Source organism: Lissotriton vulgaris, unplaced genomic scaffold (genome assembly GCF_964263255.1).
Source record: "Lissotriton vulgaris unplaced genomic scaffold, aLisVul1.2 SCAFFOLD_1527, whole genome shotgun sequence".
Classification (NCBI taxonomy): domain Eukaryota; kingdom Metazoa; phylum Chordata; class Amphibia; order Caudata; family Salamandridae; genus Lissotriton; species Lissotriton vulgaris.
The window spans coordinates 61207-88310 of NW_028241337.1; the positions used below are offsets into that span (position 1 = coordinate 61207).

Below are 27104 nucleotides of genomic sequence, written 5' to 3' on the forward strand. Positions count from 1 at the left end.
GATGGGTATGTAAGGACTCGATCAAGACTTTTTTGAACCATCTGTAATTGGAATTCCCATTCATTGGATCCTGAAAAGAGTATGCAATTGATATACATTTTTTTTAACCAAGCTGCCTGAACAGGGACTTGAACCCTGGTCCCTCGGATTGAAAGTCTGATGCTCTACCGACTGAGCTATCCAGGCTCTGAGGCAGCAATACACAAAATGACATTATCAACATTAGGAAGTGTCCCAACTATCACTACGTTTTTTAACCCCTTGCGTGCGGGGCGTATTTTCCGCCTGTGCTGACTCCGCCTTGCGCGGGCGGAGTCATGACGGAACGGTTTCGTCATCAGCACAGCTCACCCGTAGCTGATGACGGAACCGTTCTGTCATCAGCACGCAAGGGGTTAAGATGGTTGCCGGTATTAGTACTAAATACAGAGAATATAATAATGAATTGGTACTTGGGATAACAGGATAACAGGGATAAAACTGACTCTGGTGGGATTCGAACCCACAACCTTTGAATATCTTTTTTACATTCACCTAGAAGTCCAATGCGCTATCCATTGCGCCACAGAGCCAATCTGCTATAATGAGGTGCAGAGATGTTCTGAAATGAAATAATGAGCTATTAGCTGTTGATCAGCTTTATAAAGTTCATTTGATACTATAACCATGGCTATATTTTGAATATTGAATTGGTGAAATGATAATCACCGTCTCAGACTACATGATACCACTGGTAAATCTACGTACGACTTAAGTTTAGTCAAATGGCACATAATATGTGAGACAGATGTGTATTTCACAACTCCATGAAAGACGTTTTTGCAATTTTAGTAATGGAAAATCTTATTCGTCATGCAGGGGTCCACAAAAAGAGCATACAATTAGAGTACTTTTTCTTTAAAGGAAACAACCGCCTGAACAGGGACTTGAACCCTGGACCCTCAGATTTAAAGTCTGATGCTCTACCGACTGAGCTATCCAGGCTCTGCTATACTCCACCTTAAAATCAGCTAAACAAATGTGGACGTACACTGACCTACACTTTGTATATTTATATAATTACATATATTAGCAATCAATATTCTAGAGTTTAATAATGAATTGATATTTTAAGCATTTGAAATTTCAGCAGCACACGTAATCCATTATAACTCCGGAAATTTGTACTATCTCATTTTCGGATGACATAGAAATCACGTGTTTAAAATGACACAGTGAAATTAATAAAGGGCCAAATACTATTACTAACTCCTAAATTACATTTTCAGCAGTATCATTGGGAATTTCCTCTTGGGCATAGACTATGCAACATTTTCAAAGCAAACAGTCTCTGTTTAAGTAGACTTTATTTCACTGCCATTTTGGTAAATGTTTCTGGTGATGGAGAAGCAGGATTGCTGGTTACTGTTTCAATTAGTTATAAAATAGAGGAGGGATAAAATTGACCCAGTTGGTGTTCGAACCCTTAGCGTTTGAATGCTTTTGCTACATTCGCCTAGGACTCCAAGCCGCAATCCATTGCACCAGAGATCCGACCTGATTCAACAAGGTGATCAGAGATTCACAAATAAAAAGATGACCTATAAGTTGTTGACCAACTTTATCAAATTAATCGGACACTAGCTTACATTTTGAACATTGAATTGGATAAAAGATAATCAACATGTCAAACTACATGATACAGTTTGGGTAAGTCTTCTTAACCCTTGTCAAAGAAAGTAGAGCACAGATGGGTATGTAAGGACTCGATCAAGACTTTTTTTAACCATCTGTAATTCGACTTCCCATTCATTGGATCCTGAAAAGAGTATGCAATTGATATACATTTTTTTTAACCAAGCTGCCTGAACAGGGACTTGAACCCTGGTCCCTCGGATTGAAAGTCTGATGCTCTACCGACTGAGCTATCCAGGCTCTGAGGCAGCAATACACAAAATGACATTATCAACATTAGGAAGTGTCCCAACTATCACTACGTTTTTTAACCCCTTGCGTGCGGGGCGTATTTTCCGCCTGTGCTGACTCCGCCTTGCGCGGGCGGAGTCATGACGGAACGGTTTCGTCATCAGCACAGCTCACCCGTAGCTGATGACGGAACCGTTCTGTCATCAGCACGCAAGGGGTTAAGATGGTTGCCGGTATTAGTACTAAATACAGAGAATATAATAATGAATTGGTACTTGGGATAACAGGATAACAGGGATAAAACTGACTCTGGTGGGATTCGAACCCACAACCTTTGAATATCTTTTTTACATTCACCTAGAAGTCCAATGCGCTATCCATTGCGCCACAGAGCCAATCTGCTATAATGAGGTGCAGAGATGTTCTGAAATGAAATAATGAGCTATTAGCTGTTGATCAGCTTTATAAAGTTCATTTGATACTATAACCATGGCTATATTTTGAATATTGAATTGGTGAAATGATAATCACCGTCTCAGACTACATGATACCACTGGTAAATCTACGTACGACTTAAGTTTAGTCAAATGGCACATAATATGTGAGACAGATGTGTATTTCACAACTCCATGAAAGACGTTTTTGCAATTTTAGTAATGGAAAATCTTATTCGTCATGCAGGGGTCCACAAAAAGAGCATACAATTAGAGTACTTTTTCTTTAAAGGAAACAACCGCCTGAACAGGGACTTGAACCCTGGACCCTCAGATTTAAAGTCTGATGCTCTACCGACTGAGCTATCCAGGCTCTGCTATACTCCACCTTAAAATCAGCTAAACAAATGTGGACGTACACTGACCTACACTTTGTATATTTATATAATTACATATATTAGCAATCAATATTCTAGAGTTTAATAATGAATTGATATTTTAAGCATTTGAAATTTCAGCAGCACACGTAATCCATTATAACTCCGGAAATTTGTACTATCTCATTTTCGGATGACATAGAAATCACGTGTTTAAAATGACACAGTGAAATTAATAAAGGGCCAAATACTATTACTAACTCCTAAATTACATTTTCAGCAGTATCATTGGGAATTTCCTCTTGGGCATAGACTATGCAACATTTTCAAAGCAAACAGTCTCTGTTTAAGTAGACTTTCTTTCACTGCCATTTTGGTAAATGTTTCTGGTGATGGAGAAGCAGGATTGCTGGTACTGTTTCAATTAGTTATAAAATAGAGGAGGGATAAAATTGACCCAGTTGGTGTTCGAACCCTTAGCGTTTGAATGCTTTTGCTACATTCGCCTAGGACTCCAAGCCGCAATCCATTGCACCAGAGATCCGACCTGATTCAACAAGGTGATCAGAGATTCACAAATAAAAAGATGACCTATAAGTTGTTGACCAACTTTATCAAATTAATCGGACACTAGCTTACATTTTGAACATTGAATTGGATAAAAGATAATCAACATGTCAAACTACATGATACAGTTTGGGTAAGTCTTCTTAACCCTTGTCAAAGAAAGTAGAGCACAGATGGGTATGTAAGGACTCGATCAAGACTTTTTTGAACCATCTGTAATTGGAATTCCCATTCATTGGATCCTGAAAAGAGTATGCAATTGATATACATTTTCTTTAACCAAGCCGCCTGAACAGGGACTTGAACCCTGGGCCCTCAGATTAAAAGTCTGATGCTCTACCGACTGAGCTATCCAGGCTCTGAGGCAGCAATACACAAAATGACATTATCAACATTAGGAAGTGTCCCAACTATCACTACGTTTTTTAACCCCTTGCGTGCGGGGCGTATTTTCCGCCTGTGCTGACTCCGCCTTGCGCGGGCGGAGTCATGACGGAACGGTTTCGTCATCAGCACAGCTCACCCGTAGCTGATGACGGAACCGTTCTGTCATCAGCACGCAAGGGGTTAAGATGGTTGCCGGTATTAGTATTAAATACAGAGAATATAATAATGAATTGGTACTTGGGATAACAGGATAACAGGGATAAAACTGACTCTGGTGGGATTCGAACCCACAACCTTTGAATATCTTTTTTACATTCACCTAGAAGTCCAATGCGCTATCCATTGCGCCACAGAGCCAATCTGCTATAATGAGGTGCAGAGATGTTCTGAAATGAAATAATGAGCTATTAGCTGTTGATCAGCTTTATAAAGTTCATTTGATACTATAACCATGGCTATATTTTGAATATTGAATTGGTGAAATGATAATCACCGTCTCAGACTACATGATACCATTGGTAAATCTACGTACGACTTAAGTTTAGTCAAATGGCACATAATATGTGAGACAGATGTGTATTTCACAACTCCATGAAAGACGTTTTTGCAATTTTAGTAATGGAATATCTTATTCGTCATGCAGGGGTCCACAAAAAGAGCATACAATTAGAGTACTTTTTCTTTAAAGGAAACAACCGCCTGAACAGGGACTTGAACCCTGGACCCTCAGATTAAAAGTCTGATGCTCTACCGACTGAGCTATCCAGGCTCTGCTATACTCTACCTTAAAATCAGCTAAACAAATGTGGACGTACACTGACCTACACTTTGTATATTTATATAATTACATATATTAGCAATCAATATTCTAGAGTTTAATAATGAATTGATATTATAAGCATTTGAAATTTCAGCAGCACACGTAATCCATTATAACTCCGGAAATTTGTTTTATCTCATTTTCGGATGACATAGAAATCACGTGTTTAAAATGACACAGTGAAATTAATAAAGGGCCAAATACTATTACTAACTCCTAAATTACATTTTCAGCAGTATCATTGGGAATTTCCTCTTGGGCATAGACTATGCAACATTTTCAAAGCAAACAGTCTCTGTTTAAGTAGACTTTCTTTCACTGCCATTTTGGTAAATGTTTCTGGTGATGGAGAAGCAGGATTGCTGGTTACTGTTTCAATTAGTTATAAAATAGAGGAGGGATAAAATTGACCCAGTTGGTGTTCGAACCCTTAGCGTTTGAATGCTTTTGCTACATTCGCCTAGGACTCCAAGCCGCAATCCATTGCACCAGAGATCCGACCTGATTCAACAAGGTGATCAGAGATTCACAAATAAAAAGATGACCTATAAGTTGTTGACCAACTTTATCAAATTAATCGGACACTAGCTTACATTTTGAACATTGAATTGGATAAAAGATAATCAACATGTCAAACTACATGATACAGTTTGGGTAAGTCTTCTTAACCCTTGTCAAAGAAAGTAGAGCACAGATGGGTATGTAAGGACTCGATCAAGACTTTTTTTAACCATCTGTAATTCGACTTCCCATTCATTGGATCCTGAAAAGAGTATGCAATTGATATACATTTTTTTTAACCAAGCTGCCTGAACAGGGACTTGAACCCTGGTCCCTCGGATTGAAAGTCTGATGCTCTACCGACTGAGCTATCCAGGCTCTGAGGCAGCAATACACAAAATGACATTATCAACATTAGGAAGTGTCCCAACTATCACTACGTTTTTTAACCCCTTGCGTGCGGGGCGTATTTTCCGCCTGTGCTGACTCCGCCTTGCGCGGGCGGAGTCATGACGGAACGGTTTCGTCATCAGCACAGCTCACCCGTAGCTGATGACGGAACCGTTCTGTCATCAGCACGCAAGGGGTTAAGATGGTTGCCGGTATTAGTACTAAATACAGAGAATATAATAATGAATTGGTACTTGGGATAACAGGATAACAGGGATAAAACTGACTCTGGTGGGATTCGAACCCACAACCTTTGAATATCTTTTTTACATTCACCTAGAAGTCCAATGCGCTATCCATTGCGCCACAGAGCCAATCTGCTATAATGAGGTGCAGAGATGTTCTGAAATGAAATAATGAGCTATTAGCTGTTGATCAGCTTTATAAAGTTCATTTGATACTATAACCATGGCTATATTTTGAATATTGAATTGGTGAAATGATAATCACCGTCTCAGACTACATGATACCACTGGTAAATCTACGTACGACTTAAGTTTAGTCAAATGGCACATAATATGTGAGACAGATGTGTATTTCACAACTCCATGAAAGACGTTTTTGCAATTTTAGTAATGGAATATCTTATTCGTCATGCAGGGGTCCACAAAAAGAGCATACAATTAGAGTACTTTTTCTTTAAAGGAAACAACCGCCTGAACAGGGACTTGAACCCTGGACCCTCAGATTTAAAGTCTGATGCTCTACCGACTGAGCTATCCAGGCTCTGCTATACTCTACCTTAAAATCAGCTAAACAAATGTGGACGTACACTGACCTACACTTTGTATATTTATATAATTACATATATTAGCAATCAATATTCTAGAGTTTAATAATGAATTGATATTTTAAGCATTTGACATTTCAGCAGCACACGTAATCCATTATAACTCCGGAAATTTGTACTATCTCATTTTCGGATGACATAGAAATCACGTGTTTAAAATGACACAGTGAAATTAATAAAGGGCCAAATACTATTACTAACTCCTAAATTACATTTTCAGCAGTATCATTGGGAATTTCCTCTTGGGCATAGACTATGCAACATTTTCAAAGCAAACAGTCTCTGTTTAAGTAGACTTTCTTTCACTGCCATTTTGGTAAATGTTTCTGGTGATGGAGAAGCAGGATTGCTGGTTACTGTTTCAATTAGTTATAAAATAGAGGAGGGATAAAATTGACCCAGTTGGTGTTCGAACCCTTAGCGTTTGAATGCTTTTGCTACATTCGCCTAGGACTCCAAGCCGCAATCCATTGCACCAGAGATCCGACCTGATTCAACAAGGTGATCAGAGATTCACAAATAAAAAGATGACCTATAAGTTGTTGACCAACTTTATCAAATTAATCGGACACTAGCTTACATTTTGAACATTGAATTGGATAAAAGATAATCAACATGTCAAACTACATGATACAGTTTGGGTAAGTCTTCTTAACCCTTGTCAAAGAAAGTAGAGCACAGATGGGTATGTAAGGACTCGATCAAGACTTTTTTGAACCATCTGTAATTGGAATTCCCATTCATTGGATCCTGAAAAGAGTATGCAATTGATATACATTTTCTTTAACCAAGCCGCCTGAACAGGGACTTGAACCCTGGGCCCTCAGATTAAAAGTCTGATGCTCTACCGACTGAGCTATCCAGGCTCTGAGGCAGCAATACACAAAATGACATTATCAACATTAGGAAGTGTCCCAACTATCACTACGTTTTTTAACCCCTTGCGTGCGGGGCGTATTTTCCGCCTGTGCTGACTCCGCCTTGCGCGGGCGGAGTCATGACGGAACGGTTTCGTCATCAGCACAGCTCACCCGTAGCTGATGACGGAACCGTTCTGTCATCAGCACGCAAGGGGTTAAGATGGTTGCCGGTATTAGTACTAAATACAGAGAATATAATAATGAATTGGTACTTGGGATAACAGGATAACAGGGATAAAACTGACTCTGGTGGGATTCGAACCCACAACCTTTGAATATCTTTTTTACATTCACCTAGAAGTCCAATGCGCTATCCATTGCGCCACAGAGCCAATCTGCTAAAATGAGGTGCAGAGATGTTCTGAAATGAAATAATGAGCTATTAGCTGTTGATCAGCTTTATAAAGTTCATTTGATACTATAACCATGGCTATATTTTGAATATTGAATTGGTGAAATGATATTCACCGTCTCAGACTACATGATACCATTGGTAAATCTACGTACGACTTAAGTTTAGTCAAATGGCACATAATATGTGAGACAGATGTGTATTTCACAACTCCATGAAAGACGTTTTTGCAATTTTAGTAATGGAATATCTTATTCGTCATGCAGGGGTCCACAAAAAGAGCATAGAATTAGAGTACTTTTTCTTTAAAGGAAACAACCGCCTGAACAGGGACTTGAACCCTGGACCCTCAGATTAAAAGTCTGATGCTCTACCGACTGAGCTATCCAGGCTCTGCTATACTCCACCTTAAAATCAGCTAAACAAATGTGGACGTACACTGACCTACACTTTGTATATTTATATAATTACATATATTAGCAATCAATATTCTAGAGTTTAATAATGAATTGATATTTTAAGCATTTGAAATTTCAGCAGCACACGTAATCCATTATAACTCCGGAAATTTGTACTATCTCATTTTCGGATGACATAGAAATCACGTGTTTAAAATGACACAGTGAAATTAATAAAGGGCCAAATACTATTACTAACTCCTAAATTACATTTTCAGCAGTATCATTGGGAATTTCCTCTTGGGCATAGACTATGCAACATTTTCAAAGCAAACAGTCTCTGTTTAAGTAGACTTTCTTTCACTGCCATTTTGGTAAATGTTTCTGGTGATGGAGAAGCAGGATTGCTGGTTACTGTTTCAATTAGTTATAAAATAGAGGAGGGATAAAATTGACCCAGTTGGTGTTCGAACCCTTAGCGTTTGAATGCTTTTGCTACATTCGCCTAGGACTCCAAGCCGCAATCCATTGCACCAGAGATCCGACCTGATTCAACAAGGTGATCAGAGATTCACAAATAAAAAGATGACCTATAAGTTGTTGACCAACTTTATCAAATTAATCGGACACTAGCTTACATTTTGAACATTGAATTGGATAAAAGATAATCAACATGTCAAACTACATGATACAGTTTGGGTAAGTCTTCTTAACCCTTGTCAAAGAAAGTAGAGCACAGATGGGTATGTAAGGACTCGATCAAGACTTTTTTGAACCATCTGTAATTCGACTTCCCATTCATTGGATCCTGAAAAGAGTATGCAATTGATATACATTTTTTTTAACCAAGCTGCCTGAACAGGGACTTGAACCCTGGTCCCTCGGATTAAAAGTCTGATGCTCTACCGACTGAGCTATCCAGGCTCTGAGGCAGCAATACACAAAATGACATTATCAACATTAGGAAGTGTCCCAACTATCACTACGTTTTTTAACCCCTTGCGTGCGGGGCGTATTTTCCGCCTGTGCTGACTCCGCCTTGCGCGGGCGGAGTCATGACGGAACGGTTTCGTCATCAGCACAGCTCACCCGTAGCTGATGACGGAACCGTTCTGTCATCAGCACGCAAGGGGTTAAGATGGTTGCCGGTATTAGTACTAAATACAGAGAATATAATAATGAATTGGTACTTGGGATAACAGGATAACAGGGATAAAACTGACTCTGGTGGGATTCGAACCCACAACCTTTGAATTTCTTTTTTACATTCACCTAGAAGTCCAATGCGCTATCCATTGCGCCACAGAGCCAATCTGCTATAATGAGGTGCAGAGATGTTCTGAAATGAAATAATGAGCTATTAGCTGTTGATCAGCTTTATAAAGTTCATTTGATACTATAACCATGGCTATATTTTGAATATTGAATTGGTGAAATGATATTCACCGTCTCAGACTACATGATACCATTGGTAAATCTACGTACGACTTAAGTTTAGTCAAATGGCACATAATATGTGAGACAGATGTGTATTTCACAACTCCATGAAAGACGTTTTTGCAATTTTAGTAATGGAATATCTTATTCGTCATGCAGGGGTCCACAAAAAGAGCATAGAATTAGAGTACTTTTTCTTTAAAGGAAACAACCGCCTGAACAGGGACTTGAACCCTGGACCCTCAGATTAAAAGTCTGATGCTCTACCGACTGAGCTATCCAGGCTCTGCTATACTCTACCTTAAAATCAGCTAAACAAATGTGGACGTACACTGACCTACACTTTGTATATTTATATAATTACATATATTAGCAATCAATATTCTAGAGTTTAATAATGAATTGATATTTTAAGCATTTGAAATTTCAGCAGCACACGTAATCCATTATAACTCCGGAAATTTGTACTATCTCATTTTCGGATGACATAGAAATCACGTGTTTAAAATGACACTGTGAAATTAATAAAGGGCCAAATACTATTACTAACTCCTAAATTACATTTTCAGCAGTATCATTGGGAATTTCCTCTTGGGCATAGACTATGCAACATTTTCAAAGCAAACAGTCTCTGTTTAAGTAGACTTTCTTTCACTGCCATTTTGGTAAATGTTTCTGGTGATGGAGAAGCAGGATTGCTGGTTACTGTTTCAATTAGTTATAAAATAGAGGAGGGATAAATTTGACCCAGTTGGTGTTCGAACCCTTAGCGTTTGAATGCTTTTGCTACATTCGCCTAGGACTCCAAGCCGCAATCCATTGCACCAGAGATCCGACCTGATTCAACAAGGTGATCAGAGATTCACAAATAAAAAGATGACCTATAAGTTGTTGACCAACTTTATCAAATTAATCGGACACTAGCTTACATTTTGAACATTGAATTGGATAAAAGATAATCAACATGTCAAACTACATGATACAGTTTGGGTAAGTCTTCTTAACCCTTGTCAAAGAAAGTAGAGCACAGATGGGTATGTAAGGACTCGATCAAGACTTTTTTGAACCATCTGTAATTCGACTTCCCATTCATTGGATCCTGAAAAGAGTATGCAATTGATATACATTTTTTTTAACCAAGCTGCCTGAACAGGCACGACTTAAGTTTAGTCAAATGGCACATAATATGTGAGACAGATGTGTATTTCACAACTCCATGAAAGACGTTTTTGCAATTTTAGTAATGGAATATCTTATTCGTCATGCAGGGGTCCACAAAAAGAGCATAGAATTAGAGTACTTTTTCTTTAAAGGAAACAACCGCCTGAACAGGGACTTGAACCCTGGACCCTCAGATTAAAAGTCTGATGCTCTACCGACTGAGCTATCCAGGCTCTGCTATACTCTACCTTAAAATCAGCTAAACAAATGTGGACGTACACTGACCTACACTTTGTATATTTATATAATTACATATATTAGCAATCAATATTCTAGAGTTTAATAATGAATTGATATTTTAAGCATTTGAAATTTCAGCAGCACACGTAATCCATTATAACTCCGGAAATTTGTACTATCTCATTTTCGGATGACATAGAAATCACGTGTTTAAAATGACACTGTGAAATTAATAAAGGGCCAAATACTATTACTAACTCCTAAATTACATTTTCAGCAGTATCATTGGGAATTTCCTCTTGGGCATAGACTATGCAACATTTTCAAAGCAAACAGTCTCTGTTTAAGTAGACTTTCTTTCACTGCCATTTTGGTAAATGTTTCTGGTGATGGAGAAGCAGGATTGCTGGTTACTGTTTCAATTAGTTATAAAATAGAGGAGGGATAAATTTGACCCAGTTGGTGTTCGAACCCTTAGCGTTTGAATGCTTTTGCTACATTCGCCTAGGACTCCAAGCCGCAATCCATTGCACCAGAGATCCGACCTGATTCAACAAGGTGATCAGAGATTCACAAATAAAAAGATGACCTATAAGTTGTTGACCAACTTTATCAAATTAATCGGACACTAGCTTACATTTTGAACATTGAATTGGATAAAAGATAATCAACATGTCAAACTACATGATACAGTTTGGGTAAGTCTTCTTAACCCTTGTCAAAGAAAGTAGAGCACAGATGGGTATGTAAGGACTCGATCAAGACTTTTTTGAACCATCTGTAATTCGACTTCCCATTCATTGGATCCTGAAAAGAGTATGCAATTGATATACATTTTTTTTAACCAAGCTGCCTGAACAGGGACTTGAACCCTGGTCCCTCGGATTAAAAGTCTGATGCTCTACCGACTGAGCTATCCAGGCTCTGAGGCAGCAATACACAAAATGACATTATCAACATTAGGAAGTGTCCCAACTATCACTACGTTTTTTAACCCCTTGCGTGCGGGGCGTATTTTCCGCCTGTGCTGACTCCGCCTTGCGCGGGCGGAGTCATGACGGAACGGTTTCGTCATCAGCACAGCTCACCCGTAGCTGATGACGGAACCGTTCTGTCATCAGCACGCAAGGGGTTAAGATGGTTGCCGGTATTAGTACTAAATACAGAGAATATAATAATGAATTGGTACTTGGGATAACAGGATAACAGGGATAAAACTGACTCTGGTGGGATTCGAACCCACAACCTTTGAATATCTTTTTTACATTCACCTAGAAGTCCAATGCGCTATCCATTGCGCCACAGAGCCAATCTGCTATAATGAGGTGCAGAGATGTTCTGAAATGAAATAATGAGCTATTAGCTGTTGATCAGCTTTATAAAGTTCATTTGATACTATAACCATGGCTATATTTTGAATATTGAATTGGTGAAATGATATTCACCGTCTCAGACTACATGATACCATTGGTAAATCTACGTACGACTTAAGTTTAGTCAAATGGCACATAATATGTGAGACAGATGTGTATTTCACAACTCCATGAAAGACGTTTTTGCAATTTTAGTAATGGAATATCTTATTCGTCATGCAGGGGTCCACAAAAAGAGCATAGAATTAGAGTACTTTTTCTTTAAAGGAAACAACCGCCTGAACAGGGACTTGAACCCTGGACCCTCAGATTAAAAGTCTGATGCTCTACCGACTGAGCTATCCAGGCTCTGCTATACTCTACCTTAAAATCAGCTAAACAAATGTGGACGTACACTGACCTACACTTTGTATATTTATATAATTACATATATTAGCAATCAATATTCTAGAGTTTAATAATGAATTGATATTTTAAGCATTTGAAATTTCAGCAGCACACGTAATCCATTATAACTCCGGAAATTTGTACTATCTCATTTTCGGATGACATAGAAATCACGTGTTTAAAATGACACTGTGAAATTAATAAAGGGCCAAATACTATTACTAACTCCTAAATTACATTTTCAGCAGTATCATTGGGAATTTCCTCTTGGGCATAGACTATGCAACATTTTCAAAGCAAACAGTCTCTGTTTAAGTAGACTTTCTTTCACTGCCATTTTGGTAAATGTTTCTGGTGATGGAGAAGCAGGATTGCTGGTTACTGTTTCAATTAGTTATAAAATAGAGGAGGGATAAATTTGACCCAGTTGGTGTTCGAACCCTTAGCGTTTGAATGCTTTTGCTACATTCGCCTAGGACTCCAAGCCGCAATCCATTGCACCAGAGATCCGACCTGATTCAACAAGGTGATCAGAGATTCACAAATAAAAAGATGACCTATAAGTTGTTGACCAACTTTATCAAATTAATCGGACACTAGCTTACATTTTGAACATTGAATTGGATAAAAGATAATCAACATGTCAAACTACATGATACAGTTTGGGTAAGTCTTCTTAACCCTTGTCAAAGAAAGTAGAGCACAGATGGGTATGTAAGGACTCGATCAAGACTTTTTTGAACCATCTGTAATTCGACTTCCCATTCATTGGATCCTGAAAAGAGTATGCAATTGATATACATTTTTTTTAACCAAGCTGCCTGAACAGGGACTTGAACCCTGGTCCCTCGGATTAAAAGTCTGATGCTCTACCGACTGAGCTATCCAGGCTCTGAGGCAGCAATACACAAAATGACATTATCAACATTAGGAAGTGTCCCAACTATCACTACGTTTTTTAACCCCTTGCGTGCGGGGCGTATTTTCCGCCTGTGCTGACTCCGCCTTGCGCGGGCGGAGTCATGACGGAACGGTTTCGTCATCAGCACAGCTCACCCGTAGCTGATGACGGAACCGTTCTGTCATCAGCACGCAAGGGGTTAAGATGGTTGCCGGTATTAGTACTAAATACAGAGAATATAATAATGAATTGGTACTTGGGATAACAGGATAACAGGGATAAAACTGACTCTGGTGGGATTCGAACCCACAACCTTTGAATATCTTTTTTACATTCACCTAGAAGTCCAATGCGCTATCCATTGCGCCACAGAGCCAATCTGCTATAATGAGGTGCAGAGATGTTCTGAAATGAAATAATGAGCTATTAGCTGTTGATCAGCTTTATAAAGTTCATTTGATACTATAACCATGGCTATATTTTGAATATTGAATTGGTGAAATGATATTCACCGTCTCAGACTACATGATACCATTGGTAAATCTACGTACGACTTAAGTTTAGTCAAATGGCACATAATATGTGAGACAGATGTGTATTTCACAACTCCATGAAAGACGTTTTTGCAATTTTAGTAATGGAATATCTTATTCGTCATGCAGGGGTCCACAAAAAGAGCATAGAATTAGAGTACTTTTTCTTTAAAGGAAACAACCGCCTGAACAGGGACTTGAACCCTGGACCCTCAGATTAAAAGTCTGATGCTCTACCGACTGAGCTATCCAGGCTCTGCTATACTCTACCTTAAAATCAGCTAAACAAATGTGGACGTACACTGACCTACACTTTGTATATTTATATAATTACATATATTAGCAATCAATATTCTAGAGTTTAATAATGAATTGATATTTTAAGCATTTGAAATTTCAGCAGCACACGTAATCCATTATAACTCCGGAAATTTGTACTATCTCATTTTCGGATGACATAGAAATCACGTGTTTAAAATGACACTGTGAAATTAATAAAGGGCCAAATACTATTACTAACTCCTAAATTACATTTTCAGCAGTATCATTGGGAATTTCCTCTTGGGCATAGACTATGCAACATTTTCAAAGCAAACAGTCTCTGTTTAAGTAGACTTTCTTTCACTGCCATTTTGGTAAATGTTTCTGGTGATGGAGAAGCAGGATTGCTGGTTACTGTTTCAATTAGTTATAAAATAGAGGAGGGATAAATTTGACCCAGTTGGTGTTCGAACCCTTAGCGTTTGAATGCTTTTGCTACATTCGCCTAGGACTCCAAGCCGCAATCCATTGCACCAGAGATCCGACCTGATTCAACAAGGTGATCAGAGATTCACAAATAAAAAGATGACCTATAAGTTGTTGACCAACTTTATCAAATTAATCGGACACTAGCTTACATTTTGAACATTGAATTGGATAAAAGATAATCAACATGTCAAACTACATGATACAGTTTGGGTAAGTCTTCTTAACCCTTGTCAAAGAAAGTAGAGCACAGATGGGTATGTAAGGACTCGATCAAGACTTTTTTGAACCATCTGTAATTCGACTTCCCATTCATTGGATCCTGAAAAGAGTATGCAATTGATATACATTTTTTTTAACCAAGCTGCCTGAACAGGGACTTGAACCCTGGTCCCTCGGATTAAAAGTCTGATGCTCTACCGACTGAGCTATCCAGGCTCTGAGGCAGCAATACACAAAATGACATTATCAACATTAGGAAGTGTCCCAACTATCACTACGTTTTTTAACCCCTTGCGTGCGGGGCGTATTTTCCGCCTGTGCTGACTCCGCCTTGCGCGGGCGGAGTCATGACGGAACGGTTTCGTCATCAGCACAGCTCACCCGTAGCTGATGACGGAACCGTTCTGTCATCAGCACGCAAGGGGTTAAGATGGTTGCCGGTATTAGTACTAAATACAGAGAATATAATAATGAATTGGTACTTGGGATAACAGGATAACAGGGATAAAACTGACTCTGGTGGGATTCGAACCCACAACCTTTGAATATCTTTTTTACATTCACCTAGAAGTCCAATGCGCTATCCATTGCGCCACAGAGCCAATCTGCTATAATGAGGTGCAGAGATGTTCTGAAATGAAATAATGAGCTATTAGCTGTTGATCAGCTTTATAAAGTTCATTTGATACTATAACCATGGCTATATTTTGAATATTGAATTGGTGAAATGATAATCACCGTCTCAGACTACATGATACCATTGGTAAATCTACGTACGACTTAAGTTTAGTCAAATGGCACATAATATGTGAGACAGATGTGTATTTCACAACTCCATGAAAGACGTTTTTGCAATTTTAGTAATGGAATATCTTATTCGTCATGCAGGGGTCCACAAAAAGAGCATACAATTAGAGTACTTTTTCTTTAAAGGAAACAACCGCCTGAACAGGGACTTGAACCCTGGACCCTCAGATTAAAAGTCTGATGCTCTACCGACTGAGCTATCCAGGCTCTGCTATACTCTACCTTAAAATCAGCTAAACAAATGTGGACGTACACTGACCTACACTTTGTATATTTATATAATTACATATATTAGCAATCAATATTCTAGAGTTTAATAATGAATTGATATTATAAGCATTTGAAATTTCAGCAGCACACGTAATCCATTATAACTCCGGAAATTTGTACTATCTCATTTTCGGATGACATAGAAATCACGTGTTTAAAATGACACAGTGAAATTAATAAAGGGCCAAATACTATTACTAACTCCTAAATTACATTTTCAGCAGTATCATTGGGAATTTCCTCTTGGGCATAGACTATGCAACATTTTCAAAGCAAACAGTCTCTGTTTAAGTAGACTTTCTTTCACTGCCATTTTGGTAAATGTTTCTGGTGATGGAGAAGCAGGATTGCTGGTTACTGTTTCAATTAGTTATAAAATAGAGGAGGGATAAAATTGACCCAGTTGGTGTTCGAACCCTTAGCGTTTGAATGCTTTTGCTACATTCGCCTAGGACTCCAAGCCGCAATCCATTGCACCAGAGATCCGACCTGATTCAACAAGGTGATCAGAGATTCACAAATAAAAAGATGACCTATAAGTTGTTGACCAACTTTATCAAATTAATCGGACACTAGCTTACATTTTGAACATTGAATTGGATAAAAGATAATCAACATGTCAAACTACATGATACAGTTTGGGTAAGTCTTCTTAACCCTTGTCAAAGAAAGTAGAGCACAGATGGGTATGTAAGGACTCGATCAAGACTTTTTTGAACCATCTGTAATTCGACTTCCCATTCATTGGATCCTGAAAAGAGTATGCAATTGATATACATTTTTTTTAACCAAGCTGCCTGAACAGGGACTTGAACCCTGGTCCCTCGGATTGAAAGTCTGATGCTCTACCGACTGAGCTATCCAGGCTCTGAGGCAGCAATACACAAAATGACATTATCAACATTAGGAAGTGTCCCAACTATCACTACGTTTTTTAACCCCTTGCGTGCGGGGCGTATTTTCCGCCTGTGCTGACTCCGCCTTGCGCGGGCGGAGTCATGACGGAACGGTTTCGTCATCAGCACAGCTCACCCGTAGCTGATGACGGAACCGTTCTGTCATCAGCACGCAAGGGGTTAAGATGGTTGCCGGTATTAGTACTAAATACAGAGAATATAATAATGAATTGGTACTTGGGATAACAGGATAACAGGGATAAAACTGACTCTGGTGGGATTCGAACCCACAACCTTTGAATATCTTTTTTACATTCACCTAGAAGTCCAATGCGCTATCCATTGCGCCACAGAGCCAATCTGCTATAATGAGGTGCAGAGATGTTCTGAAATGAAATAATGAGCTATTAGCTGTTGATCAGCTTTATAAAGTTCATTTGATACTATAACCATGGCTATATTTTGAATATTGAATTGGTGAAATGATAATCACCGTCTCAGACTACATGATACCACTGGTAAATCTACGTACGACTTAAGTTTAGTCAAATGGCACATAATATGTGAGACAGATGTGTATTTCACAACTCCATGAAAGACGTTTTTGCAATTTTAGTAATGGAATATCTTATTCGTCATGCAGGGGTCCACAAAAAGAGCATACAATTAGAGTACTTTTTCTTTAAAGGAAACAACCGCCTGAACAGGGACTTGAACCCTGGACCCTCAGATTTAAAGTCTGATGCTCTACCGACTGAGCTATCCAGGCTCTGCTATACTCTACCTTAAAATCAGCTAAACAAATGTGGACGTACACTGACCTACACTTTGTATATTTATATAATTACATATATTAGCAATCAATATTCTAGAGTTTAATAATGAATTGATATTTTAAGCATTTGACATTTCAGTAGCACACGTAATCCATTATAACTCCGGAAATTTGTACTATCTCATTTTCGGATGACATAGAAATCACGTGTTTAAAATGACACAGTGAAATTAATAAAGGGCCAAATACTATTACTAACTCCTAAATTACATTTTCAGCAGTATCATTGGGAATTTCCTCTTGGGCATAGACTATGCAACATTTTCAAAGCAAACAGTCTCTGTTTAAGTAGACTTTCTTTCACTGCCATTTTGGTAAATGTTTCTGGTGATGGAGAAGCAGGATTGCTGGTTACTGTTTCAATTAGTTATAAAATAGAGGAGGGATAAAATTGACCCAGTTGGTGTTCGAACCCTTAGCGTTTGAATGCTTTTGCTACATTCGCCTAGGACTCCAAGCCGCAATCCATTGCACCAGAGATCCGTCCTGATTCAACAAGGTGATCAGAGATTCACAAATAAAAAGATGACCTATAAGTTGTTGACCAACTTTATCAAATTAATCGGACACTAGCTTACATTTTGAACATTGAATTGGATAAAAGATAATCAACATGTCAAACTACATGATACAGTTTGGGTAAGTCTTCTTAACCCTTGTCAAAGAAAGTAGAGCACAGATGGGTATGTAAGGACTCGATCAAGACTTTTTTGAACCATCTGTAATTCGACTTCCCATTCATTGGATCCTGAAAAGAGTATGCAATTGATATACATTTTTTTTAACCAAGCTGCCTGAACAGGGACTTGAACCCTGGTCCCTCGGATTGAAAGTCTGATGCTCTACCGACTGAGCTATCCAGGCTCTGAGGCAGCAATACACAAAATGACATTATCAACATTAGGAAGTGTCCCAACTATCACTACGTTTTTTAACCCCTTGCGTGCGGGGCGTATTTTCCGCCTGTGCTGACTCCGCCTTGCGCGGGCGGAGTCATGACGGAACGGTTTCGTCATCAGCACAGCTCACCCGTAGCTGATGACGGAACCGTTCTGTCATCAGCACGCAAGGGGTTAAGATGGTTGCCGGTATTAGTACTAAATACAGAGAATATAATAATGAATTGGTACTTGGGATAACAGGATAACAGGGATAAAACTGACTCTGGTGGGATTCGAACCCACAACCTTTGAATATCTTTTTTACATTCACCTAGAAGTCCAATGCGCTATCCATTGCGCCACAGAGCCAATCTGCTATAATGAGGTGCAGAGATGTTCTGAAATGAAATAATGAGCTATTAGCTGTTGATCAGCTTTATAAAGTTCATTTGATACTATAACCATGGCTGTATTTTGAATATTGAATTGGTGAAATGATAATCACCGTCTCAGACTACATGATACCACTGGTAAATCTACGTACGACTTAAGTTTAGTCAAATGGCACATAATATGTGAGACAGATGTGTATTTCACAACTCCATGAAAGACGTTTTTGCAATTTTAGTAATGGAATATCTTATTCGTCATGCAGGGGTCCACAAAAAGAGCATACAATTAGAGTACTTTTTCTTTAAAGGAAACAACCGCCTGAACAGGGACTTGAACCCTGGACCCTCAGATTTAAAGTCTGATGCTCTACCGACTGAGCTATCCAGGCTCTGCTATACTCTACCTTAAAATCAGCTAAACAAATGTGGACGTACACTGACCTACACTTTGTATATTTATATAATTACATATATTAGCAATCAATATTCTAGAGTTTAATAATGAATTGATATTTTAAGCATTTGAAATTTCAGCAGCACACGTAATCCATTATAACTCCGGAAATTTGTACTATCTCATTTTCGGATGACATAGAAATCACGTGTTTAAAATGACACTGTGAAATTAATAAAGGGCCAAATACTATTACTAACTCCTAAATTACATTTTCAGCAGTATCATTGGGAATTTCCTCTTGGGCATAGACTATGCAACATTTTCAAAGCAAACAGTCTCTGTTTAAGTAGACTTTCTTTCACTGCCATTTTGGTAAATGTTTCTGGTGATGGAGAAGCAGGATTGCTGGTTACTGTTTCAATTAGTTATAAAATAGAGGAGGGATAAAATTGACCCAGTTGGTGTTCGAACCCTTAGCGTTTGAATGCTTTTGCTACATTCGCCTAGGACTCCAAGCCGCAATCCATTGCACCAGAGATCCGACCTGATTCAAAAAGGTGATCAGAGATTCACAAATAAAAAGATGACCTATAAGTTGTTGACCAACTTTATCAAATTAATCGGACACTAGCTTACATTTTGAACATTGAATTGGATAAAAGATAATCAACATGTCAAACTACATGATACAGTTTGGGTAAGTCTTCTTAACCCTTGTCAAAGAAAGTAGAGCACAGATGGGTATGTAAGGACTCGATCAAGACTTTTTTGAACCATCTGTAATTGGAATTCCCATTCATTGGATCCTGAAAAGAGTATGCAATTGATATACATTTTCTTTAACCAAGCCGCCTGAACAGGGACTTGAACCCTGGGCCCTCAGATTAAAAGTCTGATGCTCTACCGACTGAGCTATCCAGGCTCTGAGGCAGCAATACACAAAATGACATTATCAACATTAGGAAGTGTCCCAACTATCACTACGTTTTTTAACCCCTTGCGTGCGGGGCGTATTTTCCGCCTGTGCTGACTCCGCCTTGCGCGGGCGGAGTCATGACGGAACGGTTTCGTCATCAGCACAGCTCACCGGTAGCTGATGACGGAACCGTTCTGTCATCAGCACGCAAGGGGTTAAGATGGTTGCCGGTATTAGTACTAAATACAGAGAATATAATAATGAATTGGTACTTGGGATAACAGGATAACAGGGATAAAACTGACTCTGGTGGGATTCGAACCCACAACCTTTGAATATCTTTTTTACATTCACCTAGAAGTCCAATGCGCTATCCATTGCGCCACAGAGCCAATCTGCTATAATGAGGTGCAGAGATGTTCTGAAATGAAATAATGAGCTATTAGCTGTTGTTCAGCTTTATAAAGTTCATTTGATACTATAACCATGGCTATATTTTGAATATTGAATTGGTGAAATGATAATCACCGTCTCAGACTACATGATACCATTGGTAAATCTACGTACGACTTAAGTTTAGTCAAATGGCACATAATATGTGAGACAGATGTGTATTTCACAACTCCATGAAAGACGTTTTTGCAATTTTAGTAATGGAATATCTTATTCGTCATGCAGGGGTCCACAAAAAGAGCATACAATTAGAGTACTTTTTCTTTAAAGGAAACAACCGCCTGAACAGGGACTTGAACCCTGGACCCTCAGATTAAAAGTCTGATGCTCTACCGACTGAGCTATCCAGGCTCTGCTATACTCTACCTTAAAATCAGCTATACAAATGTGGACGTACACTGACCTACACTTTGTATATTTATATAATTACATATATTAGCAATCAATATTCTAGAGTTTAATAATGAATTGATATTATAAGCATTTGAAATTTCAGCAGCACACGTAATCCATTATAACTCCGGAAATTTGTACTATCTCATTTTCGGATGACATAGAAATCACGTGTTTAAAATGACACAGTGAAATTAATAAAGGGCCAAATACTATTACTAACTCCTAAATTACATTTTCAGCAGTATCATTGGGAATTTCCTCTTGGGCATAGACTATGCAACATTTTCAAAGCAAACAGTCTCTGTTTAAGTAGACTTTCTTTCACTGCCATTTTGGTAAATGTTTCTGGTGATGGAGAAGCAGGATTGCTGGTTACTGTTTCAATTAGTTATAAAATAGAGGAGGGATAAAATTGACCCAGTTGGTGTTCGAACCCTTAGCGTTTGAATGCTTTTGCTACATTCGCCTAGGACTCCAAGCCGCAATCCATTGCACCAGAGATCCGACCTGATTCAACAAGGTGATCAGAGATTCACAAATAAAAAGATGACCTATAAGTTGTTGACCAACTTTATCAAATTAATCGGACACTAGCTTACATTTTGAACATTGAATTGGATAAAAGATAATCAACATGTCAAACTACATGATACAGTTTGGGTAAGTCTTCTTAACCCTTGTCAAAGAAAGTAGAGCACAGATGGGTATGTAAGGACTCGATCAAGACTTTTTTTAACCATCTGTAATTCGACTTCCCATTCATTGGATCCTGAAAAGAGTATGCAATTGATATACATTTTTTTTAACCAAGCTGCCTGAACAGGGACTTGAACCCTGGTCCCTCGGATTGAAAGTCTGATGCTCTACCGACTGAGCTATCCAGGCTCTGAGGCAGCAATACACAAAATGACATTATCAACATTAGGAAGTGTCCCAACTATCACTACGTTTTTTAACCCCTTGCGTGCGGGGCGTATTTTCCGCCTGTGCTGACTCCGCCTTGCGCGGGCGGAGTCATGACGGAACGGTTTCGTCATCAGCACAGCTCACCCGTAGCTGATGACGGAACCGTTCTGTCATCAGCACGCAAGGGGTTAAGATGGTTGCCGGTATTAGTACTAAATACAGAGAATATAATAATGAATTGGTACTTGGGATAACAGGATAACAGGGATAAAACTGACTCTGGTGGGATTCGAACCCACAACCTTTGAATATCTTTTTTACATTCACCTAGAAGTCCAATGCGCTATCCATTGCGCCACAGAGCCAATCTGCTATAATGAGGTGCAGAGATGTTCTGAAATGAAATAATGAGCTATTAGCTGTTGTTCAGCTTTATAAAGTTCATTTGATACTATAACCATGGCTATATTTTGAATATTGAATTGGTGAAATGATAATCACCGTCTCAGACTACATGATACCATTGGTAAATCTACGTACGACTTAAGTTTAGTCAAATGGCACATAATATGTGAGACAGATGTGTATTTCACAACTCCATGAAAGACGTTTTTGCAATTTTAGTAATGGAATATCTTATTCGTCATGCAGGGGTCCACAAAAAGAGCATACAATTAGAGTACTTTTTCTTTAAAGGAAACAACCGCCTGAACAGGGACTTGAACCCTGGACCCTCAGATTAAAAGTCTGATGCTCTACCGACTGAGCTATCCAGGCTCTGCTATACTCTACCTTAAAATCAGCTATACAAATGTGGACGTACACTGACCTACACTTTGTATATTTATATAATTACATATATTAGCAATCAATATTCTAGAGTTTAATAATGAATTGATATTATAAGCATTTGAAATTTCAGCAGCACACGTAATCCATTATAACTCCGGAAATTTGTACTATCTCATTTTCGGATGACATAGAAATCACGTGTTTAAAATGACACAGTGAAATTAATAAAGGGCCAAATACTATTACTAACTCCTAAATTACATTTTCAGCAGTATCATTGGGAATTTCCTCTTGGGCATAGACTATGCAACATTTTCAAAGCAAACAGTCTCTGTTTAAGTAGACTTTCTTTCACTGCCATTTTGGTAAATGTTTCTGGTGATGGAGAAGCAGGATTGCTGGTTACTGTTTCAATTAGTTATAAAATAGAGGAGGGATAAAATTGACCCAGTTGGTGTTCGAACCCTTAGCGTTTGAATGCTTTTGCTACATTCGCCTAGGACTCCAAGCCGCAATCCATTGCACCAGAGATCCGACCTGATTCAACAAGGTGATCAGAGATTCACAAATAAAAAGATGACCTATAAGTTGTTGACCAACTTTATCAAATTAATCGGACACTAGCTTACATTTTGAACATTGAATTGGATAAAAGATAATCAACATGTCAAACTACATGATACAGTTTGGGTAAGTCTTCTTAACCCTTGTCAAAGAAAGTAGAGCACAGATGGGTATGTAAGGACTCGATCAAGACTTTTTTGAACCATCTGTAATTCGACTTCCCATTCATTGGATCCTGAAAAGAGTATGCAATTGATATACATTTTTTTTAACCAAGCTGCCTGAACAGGGACTTGAACCCTGGTCCCTCGGATTGAAAGTCTGATGCTCTACCGACTGAGCTATCCAGGCTCTGAGGCAGCAATACACAAAATGACATTATCAACATTAGGAAGTGTCCCAACTATCACTACGTTTTTTAACCCCTTGCGTGCGGGGCGTATTTTCCGCCTGTGCTGACTCCGCCTTGCGCGGGCGGAGTCATGACGGAACGGTTTCGTCATCAGCACAGCTCACCCGTAGCTGATGACGGAACCGTTCTGTCATCAGCACGCAAGGGGTTAAGATGGTTGCCGGTATTAGTACTAAATACAGAGAATATAATAATGAATTGGTACTTGGGATAACAGGATAACAGGGATAAAACTGACTCTGGTGGGATTCGAACCCACAACCTTTGAATATCTTTTTTACATTCACCTAGAAGTCCAATGCGCTATCCATTGCGCCACAGAGCCAATCTGCTAAAATGAGGTGCAGAGATGTTCTGAAATGAAATAATGAGCTATTAGCTGTTGATCAGCTTTATAAAGTTCATTTGATACTATAACCATGGCTATATTTTGAATATTGAATTGGTGAAATGATATTCACCGTCTCAGACTACATGATACCATTGGTAAATCTACGTACGACTTAAGTTTAGTCAAATGGCACATAATATGTGAGACAGATGTGTATTTCACAACTCCATGAAAGACGTTTTTGCAATTTTAGTAATGGAATATCTTATTCGTCATGCAGGGGTCCAGAAAAAGAGCTTAGAATTAGAGTACTTTTTCTTTAAAGGAAACAACCGCCTGAACAGGGACTTGAACCCTGGACCCTCAGATTAAAAGTCTGATGCTCTACCGAGTGAGCTATCCAGGCTCTGCTATACTCCACCTTAAAATCAGCTAAACAAATGTGGACGTACACTGACCTACACTTTGTATATTTATATAATTACATATATTAGCAATCAATATTCTAGAGTTTAATAATGAATTGATATTTTAAGCATTTGAAATTTCAGCAGCACACGTAATCCATTATAACTCCGGAAATTTGTACTATCTCATTTTCGGATGACATAGAAATCACGTGTTTAAAATGACACAGTGAAATTAATAAAGGGCCAAATACTATTACTAACTCCTAAATTACATTTTCAGCAGTATCATTGGGAATTTCCTCTTGGGCATAGACTATGCAACATTTTCAAAGCAAACAGTCTCTGTTTAAGTAGACTTTCTTTCACTGCCATTTTGGTAAATGTTTCTGGTGATGGAGAAGCAGGATTGCTGGTTACTGTTTCAATTAGTTATAAAATAGAGGAGGGATAAAATTGACCCAGTTGGTGTTCGAACCCTTAGCGTTTGAATGCTTTTGCTACATTCGCCTAGGACTCCAAGCCGCAATCCATTGCACCAGAGATCCGACCTGATTCAACAAGGTGATCAGAGATTCACAAATAAAAAGATGACCTATAAGTTGTTGACCAACTTTATCAAATTAATCGGACACTAGCTTACATTTTGAACATTGAATTGGATAAAAGATAATCAACATGTCAAACTACATGATACAGTTTGGGTAAGTCTTCTTAACCCTTGTCAAAGAAAGTAGAGCACAGATGGGTATGTAAGGACTCAATCAAGACTTTTTTGAACCATCTGTAATTCGACTTCCCATTCATTGGATCCTGAAAAGAGTATGCAATTGATATACATTTTTTTTAACCAAGCTGCCTGAACAGGGACTTGAACCCTGGTCCCTCGGATTGAAAGTCTGATGCTCTACCGACTGAGCTATCCAGGCTCTGAGGCAGCAATACACAAAATGACATCATCAACATTAGGAAGTGTCCCAACTATCACTACGTTTTTTAACCCCTTGCGTGCGGGGCGTATTTTACGCCTGTGCTGACTCCGCCTTGCGCGGGCGGAGTCATGACGGAACGGTTTCGTCATCAGCACAGCTCACCCGTAGCTGATGACGGAACCGTTCTGTCATCAGCACGCAAGGGGTTAAGATGGTTGCCGGTATTAGTACTAAATACAGAGAATATAATAATGAATTGGTACTTGGGATAACAGGATAACAGGGATAAAACTGACTCTGGTGGGATTCGAACCCACAACCTTTGAATATCTTTTTTACATTCACCTAGAAGTCCAATGCGCTATCCATTGCGCCACAGAGCCAATCTGCTATAATGAGGTGCAGAGATGTTCTGAAATGAAATAATGAGCTATTAGCTGTTGATCAGCTTTATAAAGTTCATTTGATACTATAACCATGGCTATATTTTGAATATTGAATTGGTGAAATGATAATCACCGTCTCAGACTACATGATACCACTGGTAAATCTACGTACGACTTAAGTTTAGTCAAATGGCACATAATATGTGAGACAGATGTGTATTTCACAACTCCATGAAAGACGTTTTTGCAATTTTAGTAATGGAATATCTTATTCGTCATGCAGGGGTCCACAAAAAGAGCATACAATTAGAGTACTTTTTCTTTAAAGGAAACAACTGCCTGAACAGGGACTTGAACCCTGGACCCTCAGATTTAAAGTCTGATGCTCTACCGACTGAGCTATCCAGGCTCTGCTATACTCTACCTTAAAATCAGCTAAACAAATGTGGACGTACACTGACCTACACTTTGTATATTTATATAATTACATATGTTAGCAATCAATATTCTAGAGTTTAATAATGAATTGATATTTTAAGCATTTGAAATTTCAGCAGCACACGTAATCCATTATAACTCCGGAAATTTGTACTATCTCATTTTCGGATGACATAGAAATCACGTGTTTAAAATGACACTGTGAAATTAATAAAGGGCCAAATACTATTACTAACTCCTAAATTACATTTTCAGCAGTATCATTGGGAATTTCCTCTTGGGCATAGACTATGCAACATTTTCAAAGCAAACAGTCTCTGTTTAAGTAGACTTTCTTTCACTGCCATTTTGGTAAATGTTTCTGGTGATGGAGAAGCAGGATTGCTGGTTACTGTTTCAATTAGTTATAAAATAGAGGAGGGATAAAATTGACCCAGTTGGTGTTCGAACCCTTAGCGTTTGAATGCTTTTGCTACATTCGCCTAGGACTCCAAGCCGCAATCCATTGCACCAGAGATCCGACCTGATTCAACAAGGTGATCAGAGATTCACAAATAAAAAGATGACCTATAAGTTGTTGACCAACTTTATCAAATTAATCGGACACTAGCTTACATTTTGAACATTGAATTGGATAAAAGATAATCAACATGTCAAACTACATGATACAGTTTGGGTAAGTCTTCTTAACCCTTGTCAAAGAAAGTAGAGCACAGATGGGTATGTAAGGACTCGATCAAGACTTTTTTGAACCATCTGTAATTGGAATTCCCATTCATTGGATCCTGAAA

General features: G+C 38.6%; 35 non-coding genes across 35 annotated transcripts; all 35 read right to left on the minus strand.

Moving 5' to 3' along the window:
* Nucleotides 1-113: 113 nt before the first annotated feature.
* Nucleotides 114-186, minus strand: TRNAE-UUC (transfer RNA glutamic acid (anticodon UUC)). Its single transcript has one exon. It is a non-coding gene; the product is annotated as a tRNA-Glu (tRNA).
* A 295-nt stretch (nucleotides 187-481) lies between these two features.
* TRNAR-UCU (transfer RNA arginine (anticodon UCU)) lies at nucleotides 482-572 on the minus strand. The gene is given in 2 exon segments: nucleotides 482-517; nucleotides 536-572. It is a non-coding gene; the product is annotated as a tRNA-Arg (tRNA).
* Nucleotides 573-1841: 1269 nt separating this feature from the next.
* On the minus strand, nucleotides 1842-1914 carry TRNAE-UUC (transfer RNA glutamic acid (anticodon UUC)). Its single transcript has one exon. It is a non-coding gene; the product is annotated as a tRNA-Glu (tRNA).
* Nucleotides 1915-2209: 295 nt separating this feature from the next.
* TRNAR-UCU (transfer RNA arginine (anticodon UCU)) lies at nucleotides 2210-2300 on the minus strand. Its single transcript is given in 2 exon segments — nucleotides 2210-2245; nucleotides 2264-2300. It is a non-coding gene; the product is annotated as a tRNA-Arg (tRNA).
* A 1268-nt stretch (nucleotides 2301-3568) lies between these two features.
* On the minus strand, nucleotides 3569-3641 carry TRNAK-UUU (transfer RNA lysine (anticodon UUU)). Its single transcript has one exon. It is a non-coding gene; the product is annotated as a tRNA-Lys (tRNA).
* Nucleotides 3642-3936: 295 nt separating this feature from the next.
* TRNAR-UCU (transfer RNA arginine (anticodon UCU)) lies at nucleotides 3937-4027 on the minus strand. Its single transcript is given in 2 exon segments — nucleotides 3937-3972; nucleotides 3991-4027. It is a non-coding gene; the product is annotated as a tRNA-Arg (tRNA).
* A 339-nt stretch (nucleotides 4028-4366) lies between these two features.
* TRNAK-UUU (transfer RNA lysine (anticodon UUU)) lies at nucleotides 4367-4439 on the minus strand. Its single transcript has one exon. It is a non-coding gene; the product is annotated as a tRNA-Lys (tRNA).
* Nucleotides 4440-5296: 857 nt separating this feature from the next.
* TRNAE-UUC (transfer RNA glutamic acid (anticodon UUC)) lies at nucleotides 5297-5369 on the minus strand. Its single transcript has one exon. It is a non-coding gene; the product is annotated as a tRNA-Glu (tRNA).
* A 295-nt stretch (nucleotides 5370-5664) lies between these two features.
* On the minus strand, nucleotides 5665-5755 carry TRNAR-UCU (transfer RNA arginine (anticodon UCU)). The gene is given in 2 exon segments: nucleotides 5665-5700; nucleotides 5719-5755. It is a non-coding gene; the product is annotated as a tRNA-Arg (tRNA).
* Nucleotides 5756-7024: 1269 nt separating this feature from the next.
* TRNAK-UUU (transfer RNA lysine (anticodon UUU)) lies at nucleotides 7025-7097 on the minus strand. Its single transcript has one exon. It is a non-coding gene; the product is annotated as a tRNA-Lys (tRNA).
* Nucleotides 7098-7392: 295 nt separating this feature from the next.
* On the minus strand, nucleotides 7393-7483 carry TRNAR-UCU (transfer RNA arginine (anticodon UCU)). The gene is given in 2 exon segments: nucleotides 7393-7428; nucleotides 7447-7483. It is a non-coding gene; the product is annotated as a tRNA-Arg (tRNA).
* A 339-nt stretch (nucleotides 7484-7822) lies between these two features.
* Nucleotides 7823-7895, minus strand: TRNAK-UUU (transfer RNA lysine (anticodon UUU)). The gene has a single exon. It is a non-coding gene; the product is annotated as a tRNA-Lys (tRNA).
* Nucleotides 7896-9120: 1225 nt separating this feature from the next.
* TRNAR-UCU (transfer RNA arginine (anticodon UCU)) lies at nucleotides 9121-9211 on the minus strand. Its single transcript is given in 2 exon segments — nucleotides 9121-9156; nucleotides 9175-9211. It is a non-coding gene; the product is annotated as a tRNA-Arg (tRNA).
* Nucleotides 9212-9550: 339 nt separating this feature from the next.
* On the minus strand, nucleotides 9551-9623 carry TRNAK-UUU (transfer RNA lysine (anticodon UUU)). The gene has a single exon. It is a non-coding gene; the product is annotated as a tRNA-Lys (tRNA).
* A 1036-nt stretch (nucleotides 9624-10659) lies between these two features.
* On the minus strand, nucleotides 10660-10732 carry TRNAK-UUU (transfer RNA lysine (anticodon UUU)). The gene has a single exon. It is a non-coding gene; the product is annotated as a tRNA-Lys (tRNA).
* A 1225-nt stretch (nucleotides 10733-11957) lies between these two features.
* TRNAR-UCU (transfer RNA arginine (anticodon UCU)) lies at nucleotides 11958-12048 on the minus strand. Its single transcript is given in 2 exon segments — nucleotides 11958-11993; nucleotides 12012-12048. It is a non-coding gene; the product is annotated as a tRNA-Arg (tRNA).
* A 339-nt stretch (nucleotides 12049-12387) lies between these two features.
* Nucleotides 12388-12460, minus strand: TRNAK-UUU (transfer RNA lysine (anticodon UUU)). Its single transcript has one exon. It is a non-coding gene; the product is annotated as a tRNA-Lys (tRNA).
* A 1225-nt stretch (nucleotides 12461-13685) lies between these two features.
* On the minus strand, nucleotides 13686-13776 carry TRNAR-UCU (transfer RNA arginine (anticodon UCU)). Its single transcript is given in 2 exon segments — nucleotides 13686-13721; nucleotides 13740-13776. It is a non-coding gene; the product is annotated as a tRNA-Arg (tRNA).
* A 339-nt stretch (nucleotides 13777-14115) lies between these two features.
* Nucleotides 14116-14188, minus strand: TRNAK-UUU (transfer RNA lysine (anticodon UUU)). Its single transcript has one exon. It is a non-coding gene; the product is annotated as a tRNA-Lys (tRNA).
* Nucleotides 14189-15413: 1225 nt separating this feature from the next.
* Nucleotides 15414-15504, minus strand: TRNAR-UCU (transfer RNA arginine (anticodon UCU)). The gene is given in 2 exon segments: nucleotides 15414-15449; nucleotides 15468-15504. It is a non-coding gene; the product is annotated as a tRNA-Arg (tRNA).
* A 339-nt stretch (nucleotides 15505-15843) lies between these two features.
* On the minus strand, nucleotides 15844-15916 carry TRNAK-UUU (transfer RNA lysine (anticodon UUU)). The gene has a single exon. It is a non-coding gene; the product is annotated as a tRNA-Lys (tRNA).
* Nucleotides 15917-16773: 857 nt separating this feature from the next.
* Nucleotides 16774-16846, minus strand: TRNAE-UUC (transfer RNA glutamic acid (anticodon UUC)). The gene has a single exon. It is a non-coding gene; the product is annotated as a tRNA-Glu (tRNA).
* Nucleotides 16847-17141: 295 nt separating this feature from the next.
* TRNAR-UCU (transfer RNA arginine (anticodon UCU)) lies at nucleotides 17142-17232 on the minus strand. Its single transcript is given in 2 exon segments — nucleotides 17142-17177; nucleotides 17196-17232. It is a non-coding gene; the product is annotated as a tRNA-Arg (tRNA).
* Nucleotides 17233-18501: 1269 nt separating this feature from the next.
* TRNAE-UUC (transfer RNA glutamic acid (anticodon UUC)) lies at nucleotides 18502-18574 on the minus strand. The gene has a single exon. It is a non-coding gene; the product is annotated as a tRNA-Glu (tRNA).
* A 295-nt stretch (nucleotides 18575-18869) lies between these two features.
* On the minus strand, nucleotides 18870-18960 carry TRNAR-UCU (transfer RNA arginine (anticodon UCU)). The gene is given in 2 exon segments: nucleotides 18870-18905; nucleotides 18924-18960. It is a non-coding gene; the product is annotated as a tRNA-Arg (tRNA).
* A 1269-nt stretch (nucleotides 18961-20229) lies between these two features.
* TRNAK-UUU (transfer RNA lysine (anticodon UUU)) lies at nucleotides 20230-20302 on the minus strand. Its single transcript has one exon. It is a non-coding gene; the product is annotated as a tRNA-Lys (tRNA).
* Nucleotides 20303-20597: 295 nt separating this feature from the next.
* TRNAR-UCU (transfer RNA arginine (anticodon UCU)) lies at nucleotides 20598-20688 on the minus strand. Its single transcript is given in 2 exon segments — nucleotides 20598-20633; nucleotides 20652-20688. It is a non-coding gene; the product is annotated as a tRNA-Arg (tRNA).
* A 339-nt stretch (nucleotides 20689-21027) lies between these two features.
* Nucleotides 21028-21100, minus strand: TRNAK-UUU (transfer RNA lysine (anticodon UUU)). Its single transcript has one exon. It is a non-coding gene; the product is annotated as a tRNA-Lys (tRNA).
* Nucleotides 21101-21957: 857 nt separating this feature from the next.
* On the minus strand, nucleotides 21958-22030 carry TRNAE-UUC (transfer RNA glutamic acid (anticodon UUC)). Its single transcript has one exon. It is a non-coding gene; the product is annotated as a tRNA-Glu (tRNA).
* Nucleotides 22031-22325: 295 nt separating this feature from the next.
* TRNAR-UCU (transfer RNA arginine (anticodon UCU)) lies at nucleotides 22326-22416 on the minus strand. The gene is given in 2 exon segments: nucleotides 22326-22361; nucleotides 22380-22416. It is a non-coding gene; the product is annotated as a tRNA-Arg (tRNA).
* Nucleotides 22417-22755: 339 nt separating this feature from the next.
* On the minus strand, nucleotides 22756-22828 carry TRNAK-UUU (transfer RNA lysine (anticodon UUU)). The gene has a single exon. It is a non-coding gene; the product is annotated as a tRNA-Lys (tRNA).
* Nucleotides 22829-23685: 857 nt separating this feature from the next.
* Nucleotides 23686-23758, minus strand: TRNAE-UUC (transfer RNA glutamic acid (anticodon UUC)). The gene has a single exon. It is a non-coding gene; the product is annotated as a tRNA-Glu (tRNA).
* A 295-nt stretch (nucleotides 23759-24053) lies between these two features.
* On the minus strand, nucleotides 24054-24144 carry TRNAR-UCU (transfer RNA arginine (anticodon UCU)). Its single transcript is given in 2 exon segments — nucleotides 24054-24089; nucleotides 24108-24144. It is a non-coding gene; the product is annotated as a tRNA-Arg (tRNA).
* Nucleotides 24145-25413: 1269 nt separating this feature from the next.
* TRNAE-UUC (transfer RNA glutamic acid (anticodon UUC)) lies at nucleotides 25414-25486 on the minus strand. Its single transcript has one exon. It is a non-coding gene; the product is annotated as a tRNA-Glu (tRNA).
* Nucleotides 25487-25781: 295 nt separating this feature from the next.
* TRNAR-UCU (transfer RNA arginine (anticodon UCU)) lies at nucleotides 25782-25872 on the minus strand. The gene is given in 2 exon segments: nucleotides 25782-25817; nucleotides 25836-25872. It is a non-coding gene; the product is annotated as a tRNA-Arg (tRNA).
* Nucleotides 25873-27104: the final 1232 nt, after the last annotated feature.